Raw genomic sequence first — 11,890 nt, forward strand, 5'->3', positions numbered from 1 at the left:
CTTATGTGACAGAGTAACTGAGATGTATTATGCTCTGTTGGGGGGTGGATGAAGAACAAGTTGAAAATTTAAGCATAAGAATTCAGGGACAGGCTAACATGGGTGACACTGCTGTGGGTGTTTGCTACACGCTGCCCTGTCAGGAAGAGGAAGTGAAAGTTCTAGAGATAGCTCAAAGGAGCTCACAGTCACAGGCCCTGGTGCTCATGGTGAACTTCAGGCACCCTGATCTCTGCTGGAAAGACAACACTGCCAGGCACACACAATCCATGAGTTGGATTGAAGAACACTGATGATAAATGATTTGGATGCAGGACTTGAAGGTATTCTAAGTTTGCCAACGAAAATAAATTGGGATGAGATGCTGACTCCCTCAAAGTCAGACAGACCCTGCAGGAAGACCTTGACAAATTAAGAGCTGGGCAATCAAGAACCGTATGAAGCTTATCAAAGACAAGTGCCAGATTGTACACCAGGGAATGGTGCAAACCTGGATGTACATACAGACTGGGGAACAAGTGGCTGGAAAACAGTGTTGTGGAAAGGGACCTGGGGGTCCTGACTGATGGCAAATTGAATATGATTCAGCATATTCAGAAGTAACCACTCAGTCTTGCTTGTCCATCATGAAAAACCTCAAGTGAACTGCTCAACACACAGATATGCTAAAAGCTTTTCTCTAGTAATGTCATCTTCATATCTCAGTTTGCTCACCTATGGAACAGACACAATAAATTGTGTGTCCTGGCAGTCAAAAGGGTCGAATGTGTCCTAGGAGGTATCAGGCACTGCATCAGTGGCTGGTCGAGGGAGGGGATTGTCCTGCTCTGCTCTGCACTGGTGCGGCCTCACCTTGAATATTGTGTGCAGTTTTGGGCTCCACAGTATAAGAAGGACATAAAACTATTAGAGAGTGTCTAAAGGAGGACAACAAAGACGGCGAAGGGCCTTGAGGGAAAACCGTATGAGGAGAGGCTGAGGGCACTTGGCTTGTTCAGCCTGGAGGAGACTGAGGGGAGATCCCATAGCAGTCTACAGTCTCCTAAGAGGGGGACGAAGAGGGCCAGGCGCCCGTCTCTGGTGACCAGTGACAGGACTCCAGGGAACGGCATGAAGCTATGTCAGAGGAGGTTTAGGCTGGATATAAGGGAAAAATTCTTCACCCAGAGGGTGGTTGGGAACAGGCTCCCCAGGGAAGTGGTCACAACTCCAAGCCTGTCAGAGTTTAAGTGTATGGACAATACTTTCTGGCACATAGTGTGACTCTTGGAACTCTTGTGCACAGGGCCGGGATCAGGATTTTAATAATTCTTTGTGGGTCCATTCTAACTCAGCATATTCTATGATTCTACAGTGAGTACTTTTTAAAAACTTAAGGATTTCAATTTTTTTTTTTTTAATTTTTAAGAGTCAAATAAAACAATGTGAGAGGCTACAGATGCATGTTATCTGTTCAAAAGAAAACCGGCACTGTCTAATGCAACTGTCGAAATAGCCTGTCCTAGTTGCACAAGGGCTCAGTGAGGCAATGTCTGGAGCACATTTTTTATTAGACAAGGAAAGGTAGAACCATTCTACCCTGTTCTGACTGTTCAGACGCTTGCTACAAGTGTTACAAGGCCCAGTGCAAATTACTATTTCCACATTCATATCATCTCTTATTATCTCTGCTCAGTCACTGTGAGGCAGCCTAATCTATTCCTCACCGTACAGACCATTTTATTCTAACCACTAAATAGCATTTCCCATTTGGATTCTGATACTCAGCAACAGGCTCATTTGTTTAAAGACAGTTTCTACATACCTCACTAAAAAATGACATTTTACAGACAGGGAATTTAAACAGTTTCCCAACCCAGAAGTTTAACCATTGGTTGTATGTATATGTGCTTGTGTATATATATAAGTGTTATTTAAGTAAATGGCATAAATGACAATTACAAAGTATTGCAGAGAATATATGATGAGTTGTCATAATAAAGACTTTAAGATTCCTTTTGCTGATGAATAACTAGTAAAAATATATTTATGAGCCCTAAGTTGCAAAGCACTTATACAGGTGCTTAACATCAAGCAAAAGTATTCAGTGGGACTGATCTCGAATTAACCTAGTTTCACATTAGTATTAGATAGTGGCTATTTAGTGATGATAACCAAGTTTTTTTCCCTCATATGAGGCTGTAAGAATAACGTGAGGACATCTGGAAAATTGTCTGTAGGAAAACAAGTCCAATCACCTCAAAGGAGGTGAATGAGGAGAGAGACCATCTTATTTTTTATTACCATACCTATCATACACTGGGGCTTATTGACAACTTCTTTCGTACTTGCAGGTGATAGTTAATTTCTCCTTTCGCATCATCCCTCATTAACATCCAACTTTGCACTTCATTTTCAAACATGTCTGCAGCCCATTTGGGTGCTCCTAAATCAACATGGAGTATGTTGCATGGGTATACAATTGTACACTTATGAATAAACTTGTAAGGAGATCATATACAAGCAATGACTTCCTTATGTCAAAACAGATATTTGTTATAAATATAAGGAATGGCCATTTTTTCACAACAATGATGATTTCATGTAAAATGTAGGCCTCCACAAGATAACATTTTCAGCAAAATTTGCAAACTGATCACTTTTCTATCAAGAAAAGCAAACCATAATTTTTTTGGGGGGAGGGTGATCTATAGGCTGATCATGCCCAGTTTTTGAGACTGTTTATTGACCTAAGTGTCACAGTGTCCCTTGGAAATCTCTCTGTTTCTGATTACATTTCCACACCTCCCTGAAGAGGGGCTTCCAGTTAGATTAACACAACAACTCAGCTTAAAGTTATGGAATAGGGATAATAATATCAATTAAAAATATGAACGTAGCTGTGTTTTACAAGAAATTCATCTATTTCATCTTGATTTTGGATGAAAAGAAATGTGAAAATATCAAAATTTCCCATAGGAGAGAGAGAATTTTAAACTTCATTCCTTAGCTATCCCTAGTTGACTTAAACATGAACTGAAGGGAATACTTGGAAACATGATTTAGAATTAAGTTCTGTGCTGGCCACAAAATGAACACCTTCTCCAAAACTGGGCATGATCAGCCTATAACTCATAAGTTATATAAGTTATGTGATGTTACAGGAAGTCAACTAGGTCTACTTACCTGGCCCTTTACCTGCCCTTGAATGCCATTTTTCTTGAGATGGCCCTCTGGCAAAAGACTTAAGCCTAGATAAATTATTCTGCTGGTGACAGTCTGTTCCTGGCTGCCTTTTCCATCATACTGAGCTGCATTGTTCATGTGCTACACACTTTCAAGTGCTCTGGCAAGTGTCTGGGAAAAAATGGTGACTGAGAACAGACCTCTTATCACCGTCAGAACCATGAATTCATGAATAGCTCCTCTGCCTGACTTCTAAATTGCCTGTGGGCCAGAGAATAGCTAAAAGTGCAAACTATCTGTGTTGGAAGAAGACACCAGTTATTCTTTTTCCTAGGACAGTTATACGGCTATTTGTGTTCCAGTCGTAGGTACAGAATGTTCTTAAGCCTAACCTGAAAGGAGGTTGTAACAAGGTGAGGGTCAGCTCCTCTTCAAGCAAACAGAAGCTCCTTCTTGCTTTCCTGATTAAAATTTCTTTTAAGATTTTAGTAGTAGATCACCTGCCCAGGGTGCATTACCTTGTTTTGATTTCTTTTTGTTGAGTACAGAGTGAAAGAGCTGATGTGCTCTCTGAAGAAATGAGATTTTCTGAGCAAATGTTCTACTTGTGTAGGGAAGCTGATTTGCAGGTACCAGCTGTCAGAGATGAAGGGAGCAAGTACATGCCATTGCATAGATCAGACACGTGCCTGGTCAGTCTTATTTTCCAAGGCTTTAGCATGCAACTCAGAGGCACTCTGGCCTTGACCTTTATTCTGGTAAAACACAGCATGAAATTATATAACAAAATAGCAAGCTGCTGTTTCAAAAACAGGGAAAAGGAAGCCTGACAGGATACAGGAGAAACTGTGTATCATTTTAGGGGTGAACTGCTGAATTGGTTATGTGAAGGAAAAAAGATTATCTTCTTTCGGTCACAAAATTATCTTCCTACAAGAAATGTGGAATTATTTTTGAAAGCCACAAGGCACGATAGATACTTTTTGGAGTGCTGTGTGGATAAGTCGTTGGAACACACGTTCTAATGAGCTGATTTGGGATTTTTCAGAGCAGTGAAAAGTCACAAGATTCAGCACTGTGACAGGCATCTTATTTTTATTTGACATGTCCTGAAATGTGAATCACAGTATTCATATTGGTTTTCTCAGAGTAGAACATGAGAGTTTCAGATGCTGATTCACGCTCTTACCTGAAAGCATTGCAACGACTATTTCATGTCAGCTTAAGTTCCAAGAGGGCTGGAGGTCTGGCAAAAGCACAGAAGTCCCAGTCAAAATGCTGCAGAAAGAAATAACAAAGAAAAACAACTGGAAAAGACAAGCAACACTTCCTCTTTCCAGGACTTAAAAAGATAGAGAGTCACGGACTCTTATGCTACTCAAAACACATGCGTTTCATTCAAGTGATGAAAATATAAGCAATCAAAGGAAAACTTATCAGTGTAAAAATCACTCTGTGACACATTTTTTTAGAAATACACTGTTGTATTTGCTTTGGTAAATGCAATGCTGAGAAATAGTTTGAAACAGCTGGTACAAGTGGAAATTAATAATTTTGCCTAGGTCACAGTAGATGTTTCTTGCATACATATATAAAGAAAAGAGCAGAGACAAATTTTATAACATAGCAGAACAATTTATCTGCCTCATAGGCTCATGAATATTTGAACTGAGCTTTTGAGGCTGAGAAAGTAGTCTGAAATCTCAAACTCTTGTTATTTCCTCCAGTAATTGTGGAGTTTTGATGTTTACCTCCACAAGAAAGTAAATCTGTTGAGAATTTTATCCTTATATGAAAAGTATATATTTTTAGTGGGCAAAAGACATGAAACAGAGTTTGTATTTTATTGTGGCACAGAACTATGAGACAAGATCTACAAATGTGGAGTGCTCTTGTATCTGAAATGCCATTGGGTTGCTCTTATATGCCATGAATGCTTGAAACAGCCTACCTCTTGCCATAATAAAAGTGAAAGGAAGAGAGACAGAGAGAAGGAAAGGCAGGAAGGCAACAGATGTCATATATATATTAATGGCAATGGAAGGTGATCTAACCTATGGGACCCTTATCTGAAGGAACTATGAGTGCTCGGAATTAAATGGTTTACTAATTTCCATGACAAATTGAGAGTTAAAGTTTTAGACTCAACGATTTATAACATATTCTGGATAAAAAAATAATTCTATTATATGCACAATACAGCCTATGAAGTTACAAATAGAGCTGCATAAATACTGGATAGATGAGGAGGTTTTTTTCTCAATAGAGAAAAATAGTCGATAGCTTTTCTGCATAGAGCAATCTGATTCTGAGTTAGAAGTTAATTTTGAGGCTGAGGTGCTAGGCTTGTATTTTCTTAAATGAAAATGAGAAGATGTGGACTACAGAAAAACATAAACAAATGGTCTTCTAGAGTTCATTTTCCTGTAACAGCTATTTAGGAAATGTAAAAGAAAATAGTCTGATATTTTCTGTTATCACTGAACTTATGAGGATTAAATTATTCCTTTAGTTGAACATAAGATCCTTCTGCATCTTAGCCTCATCCTCTTATTTTTAATCTGTATTTTTCAAAGTTTTAACATGGAGGTAATTACCTGTCACTGCTGAGTAGAGTTACATACAGAAACAAAAAATAGGTTCCCCTTTTGGCAGGAAAGTAACAGTATTATGACCAGACAATTTAACCATTATTTTTTGGCTCACTCAGAAGTTAACACCTGCTGAAGCATTTATATTTCTCTGGGCACTTTAACAGAGAGAAAAGCATTGCTACAGCAGGTTACAACCGGCTTACAAAAATAAGTTTTTCTTTTGCAGTCTGCAGCCTTGAGATTTCATTGTTGTAATCAAACAACAAAACCAACCCTGAATATTAGATTCCGCACCATAAGAAAGCCTCCAAAGCCAACCAGTTCCCCAGACTGCCTTTCACCAGCCTATACAAGGTTTTAGATTTTCAGTACTTGTGTACATCACTTAAGTTTTTAGGGAAATGCTAAACATATTCCTTTTCAACAAGCAAAAATTTCACATGGCAGAGCTAAATTCATTTTAGCACAAAAACCTTGATTAAATCTTGTGACACTAACCTAAGGCTGTCTGAATAGGCTGACAATAGCTACCTATGCCACACAGCTCTTGCTTTCACCAGTAGAACAGATTTTCTAGGGATGTATTAGAAATGGAAAAAGACTAATCTGTCCTAAGTAGACCCTCTCTGTTCTAATTATGTGTATTTAGACCCTGGAAAGACACTCAGTCCTCTCTATCCTCCTTATTGCTGTCGGGCTTCCTTTTCCATCATTTGGGAACAGCATTATAAGAGCCCAATAATTCAAGGAAGCACAGTAACTTCCTTTTAGTGGAAAGGGAATTTCTGTGTAGTAGGTTTCTGTGGCTAGGTTTTGGTAGTGGAGGGGCTACAGAGGTGGTTTCTGTTAGGAGTTGCCAGAAGCTTCCTCTGGTTGGTGGAGCACAATGCCAATCGGCTCCAGGATGGGCTTCCTGCAACTGGCCAAGGCCCAGCTAATCAAGAGAGCTAGTGACACCTCTATGATAACGTATTGAAGATCAGAAAGCTATCGCACAGTGAAAATTCCAGCCAGGGAAGAGCAGAGAGAGAACATGTGAACAATGATGTAGTGCTGAAGCTGAGGTCCCTGCAGCCCGTGGTGCAGACCATGGTGGGGCAGCTGTGCTCCTGCAGCCCATGGAGCCCATCGGGGTGCAGAGACCCCCCTACAGCCCATGGAGGAGCCCATGCTGGAGCAGGTGGATGCAGGAAAGAGGCTGTGACTCCATGGGAGGCCCCAGATGGAGCAGGGTCCTGCTGGGGACCTGCAGCCTGTGGAGAAAGGAGCCCACACTGGAGCAGGCTTTTCCCAGGCAGGACTTGTGGTCCCTGTGGGGGACCCACACCAGTACAGCTCATTTGTGAAGGACTGTACCCTATTGGAAAAGTGACCCACGGGACAGCAGCTTGGGAAGAACTGTTACCTGTGGGATTGACTCACACCGGAGAGGTCCATCAAGGACCGTCTTCCATGGGAGGGACGCCACAGGAGCAGGGGAAGGACTCCTCTCTCTGAGCAGTGGCAGAAACAACAACTGACTGTAATCCCCATTCCACGTCCCCCCGCACCGGGGGGGAAGGAGGAAGAACATGGAAGGAAGAAGAACATGGAAGGAAGAAGGGATGGGGGGAAGGAGTTTGTAAGATTATTTTACTTCTCACTCTTTTGCTCTTATCCTGTTAGTAATAAATTCATCCAGTATCCCCACTTTGATTTTATTATTAATATTAACTGATTAGTAGAGCAGATTCGTAATAGACTATTCAATTTGAGTAGTGTCAGTAAGCCTTAGTTCACTTGTATTGACAGCAGTCAGATTTTGCTAATAAAGACTTCTTGTTTTCTCCCAACTTGGAATACATCTCAGAAGCTTTTCTCTGGTTTTCTTTTCTTTTTTTTCTTTTTTTTTTTTTTTTTAACAAAAGTCCCAGTACTTCGGGTATTTAGTGGAAACTTGCAGCTTCTCTCAAGACAGCTGGTCATTCTTCCTCTATTTGTACATTTCATTTACATCCATGTTGGCACATTTTAAACTACAGACAGAAAAAAAATTGGCATTTTGTTTCAAAGCAGAGCTGCAAGAAGAATTTGTTGCCCATTATTTTACCTATAGTATTTCTAGTTGGGATTTTTTTTTTTAATGACAGAGAATAAACAAAAGATATTGCCACATATTTCAAACCATAAGCTTTTAAAAAGCATCATTATCTTTTTTTTCTATCCAGTTACAGGAGCAGAACAGCCCACAAGTGCTGTGTAGGGTATTTTGTAGCCTCATTTATTTAGAAATTAATCTCACCTGGCAAAGTAAAAACTATTTGCTATTCCCAGCAGTGATGACCTGAAAAAGTCAGCATTAAACAGTGTTTGTTAGAGACTTTATAATGTAATCAGGCCTCTTTATTGATGCTTGCTGCTGAGAAGGGCATAAAGGTTCTCCCAGAGAAAGCAGAGGAAACTTGGCTTCAGCAAATCACTTAAGCAGGTGCTTATTTAAATATGTGTTTAGTTTAAGCAGGTGCTTATATTCCATCAAAGTAAACTACTCTCAAAAATATACTTCAGTGCTCTTCTTAAGCTGGGCTAGCACCTCGATTAAAGCCTAAATTTTCAAACACATTTCTGACTTTTCTCTAAAGGTCTTTGAGAATTTCACAGCCCCAACTTAGTTGTTATCCATCTGCAATGAATGAGAACATTTTCTTCCTCCATATGCAATCTCATTGGTTGATGAAGAAAATATAGTTTAGTCTTAAAAAACAGAAATCAGAAGTCTTACCTCTCCCATATTAAAGAATGTAGGTTAAAATGAGCTTTCATTCCTCTAACAGGGTGAATAACTATGTTTGTAAGGAAGACCAGTTGTGAAGAGATGTAGCAAACATATAGGCACTTGCATTCTTACCACTGAGTCACAACTGAGCCTGAAAACAGACTATTCACTTCTTGGGATCTTTAAGGGTCCCTCAATCTCTTCATATGAGCCTGTGTCTGAGTCACATACCACACCCAGATGTCACCATCAGTAGCCACATTTCCCCAAATAAAATAGCCCATTTCTTCAATCATTTCATTCTAGAAAAATAGGTTGTTCATATAGTTTCCTACCACATTTCTATGACAAATGAAGAATGTCTGTTTACAAAATTCCCAGTTCTAAATGTTTCAAATAAACTGATGGGAGTTATCCTTGAATAGTAACAGTAGAATTAATACCAGTAAAATGTATAACAAACACCTATAGTAAGCTATGCCTCTGCTACAAGGAGTTTTGTGTATTTACATGTGAGTAACTGAGTAAAGGAAAATGACTTTTATGAAAGAAATGTAAAGAGAGAAGAAGGAAAAGAACTGCTATTACAAAGTACAATTCTTTGAACATTTTTGTGCCAATAAAGAAATGATTGGGGTTTTGGAGGTGTGGTTTGCACACTTAGTTTTATTCCTGATGTCTCAATGATTTTTTTCTGTTTGAAAAATTTAACCTCCAAAAAATCAATGGGTGCTTCTAGATAAAGACTATAGGGTCATCAGACACGTAGATGTTAAAAAAGCGATACTCTTTCTGTCTCAGACCTCCTTCATCAAGGATTTGCATATATCTAGAATGATCAAATTTCTAATTTGTAGAGTATTTAAGGATTTTTGGAGATGAAAGGCACCATTCAAATGTTAGCTATTACCATTGCAAGAGGCAATCTTTACTATCACAGTAGGGGTAAGTGCTATAATTAGTGCCAGATAACACTGCTACCGTTATTCATCTATATTACTGACAGTTCTGAAATTATCTTGTGGGGAAAAGTAGATATTAGTTGAGAACTTATTCCTGATTCTGATCCCTAATTAATTGAATGTATAATCCCTTAGAAACGTATATGCTCTTTTACCTGATATATTACAGTAGTTGCTGTTAGCGTGAATGACAGTATATTGGTCTTTATGTGCAATAGGACACTGAATATGATATTGTAACCTTTTCCTTTTACTTTCCTTTGAACTTCCAGGTTCAAGCTGTTACTAGCTGATTCATACCTGTGTTTCTGATCTGCTGAGAAAGGCGTTGTTGACTGATGGAGCAGTCGTTATTACTGCAACATAACTGAGAGGCCTGAAAATATTTAAGATCATTTCACGAACTCCGTTTATTTTTTTGTCTCTTTTTTGAAACACTGACATATATGGCTTTTATAGTTGTATATTAAACTTGGCATTGTTTCATTATTAAACTTGGCATTGTTTGGCAGCGTTTATTTCCTTGCACTTTACAATATAGAATTTATTTTAATACCAGAAATGTCCACCGTGCCCAAGTAAAATTTCACTTCTTCACTAAAGAACTGAAAAAACATCAGGACGACATAGGCAACCAGTAAAATTAGCATAACTGGCAACTTAAGGATTTGCCATGTTTGTAGAGAGCATTCAACACATTCAGAAAATATATTATGTGAAAATCAGTAACAGGCTCTTACAGTTAATTATTTTTGATAGCACATAAGAATGAAATCCAGTTTTCCCATCTCTTGGCCCTAAAACACTAAGAGCAGTTAAACTATTTCAGCAGCAGCTCAGCACAAGATGTTTATGATCTGTAAGAAACATAGTTTATCATAGAATCATATAACGGTTTGGGTTGAAAGGGACCTTAAAGATCACGTGACAGATAGTGTACATATCTTGAAAGTAGGGATCTTGCGGCACCATAAACTAGATATGTTATATGATACATATGTATGTGCAGATCAAAATACATCAGAAATCTACCCATATTGCATTTTTATTGTACAATAATTTTCAAAGGCTCTTCTATCACACCCTATAATTTCAGGTTCCTGCTTCTCAAGCTTACCTCTTCAATTGAAGGTATATTTTTTGATGCCTTTCATACACAAGTTATATTTATGTATGTCTCAGGGATTCCTAAATTTCAGTTAATTATGCAGTGAAGATAGAAAAATTGTAGCACATATCTTTCCCAAACTGAATTTAAATTAAATTTCCATTCCTTTTCCTAGGCTTTTCAGGTGTCTTAATATCCTTTGAGAGGGTTTGCAACTTCACAAAGTCATCAGTAGCAGCAAATTTCATTAATAATGCTAACCCTTTGGTTCACGTTATTAATGAGGATATTTAATAAGAACAGGCACAAGATCTTGCTCTAGCCTGTTTTTAATAACATTAATATATTTAATACTTTGAAACTACTCTGCTTTTTTATGACATACTATATCTTCTCTATTAGACTGCTGTATTTCTGTTGTGCAGCAAGCAATCGACTTTGGTGCTGCATATTTTGATTTGTGCTAACACTCCTATGCACTAATTTTACTAGCATGCCTTACATTTATTTATGTCATAAATCAAGCTGCCATTTCATTCTTACTTTTTTGCAACATAAATTCAGATGCCGTTGCTTCTGCATCACGAGTGGAAATTAATTTTGAGTTGATTTTTCTGCTGATTTGGCAAAATTATATTTTTTGCAAGGTACTGTAAACATCTTCTTTTATGATGTATCCATTAAGATGAAGGTTAAAAACACTTCGCTATGAGGTGTACCTCATTTTTAATTCAACTTTATTACATGCACTGTTCTCTGTAACTCTGTAGCACTGTAAACTATCCAGTAAGTTCTGTAACAGCCAGTATAACATCCATACGGACAGCCAAAGATGCTATCCTTTGCACTTAATGTTGATTACTTCAGTTTACATCAGAGCTCTATGTGATTCTCAAAACATTTAAATATGCCTGATTTCCATCATCAGCATAGGAGTAAACTGAAGCTCAAAATGACTGAGAGCAGCCCTGCAGGGAAAATTTTGCGGGTGATGACTGATGAAAAACTTGAGGCAGCAGTGTGCGCTTGCAGCCCGGAAAGCCAACTACATCCTGGGCTGCATCAAAAAGAATGTGGCCAGAAGGTCGAGGGAGGTGATTCTTCTTCTCTATTCTGCTCTTGTGAGATCTCAGCTGGACTATTGTTGGGGCTCTTCAGCCTGAAGAAGAGAATGTTGGGTGGACACCTCATAGCAACCTTCCAGTGTCTGAAGGAGGCATACAGGGAAGCCAGAGAGGGACTCTTCATCAGGAACTGTAGTGATTGACAAGGAGTAATGGATACAAATTGAAAGAGGAAAAATTTA

At 38.7% G+C, this 11,890-nt stretch overlaps 1 long non-coding RNA gene across 1 annotated transcript in view; it reads right to left on the reverse strand.

Moving 5' to 3' along the window:
* Positions 1-4,358: 4,358 nt before the first annotated feature.
* The window catches only part of LOC114062273, a 71,020-nt gene continuing 63,488 nt past the window's right edge, over positions 4,359-11,890 (reverse strand). The window contains exons 2-3 of the long non-coding RNA XR_003572332.1: positions 8,360-8,421; positions 4,359-4,443 (exon numbers count right to left, since the gene is read on the reverse strand). This is a non-coding gene — a long non-coding RNA (uncharacterized LOC114062273). The remainder of the gene's footprint in view (positions 4,444-8,359; positions 8,422-11,890) is intronic.

The sequence above is a fragment of the Empidonax traillii genome, unplaced genomic scaffold, assembly GCF_003031625.1.
Source record: "Empidonax traillii isolate 1590-97213 ecotype Southwest subspecies unplaced genomic scaffold, ASM303162v1 scaffold394:size533684, whole genome shotgun sequence".
Classification (NCBI taxonomy): domain Eukaryota; kingdom Metazoa; phylum Chordata; class Aves; order Passeriformes; family Tyrannidae; genus Empidonax; species Empidonax traillii.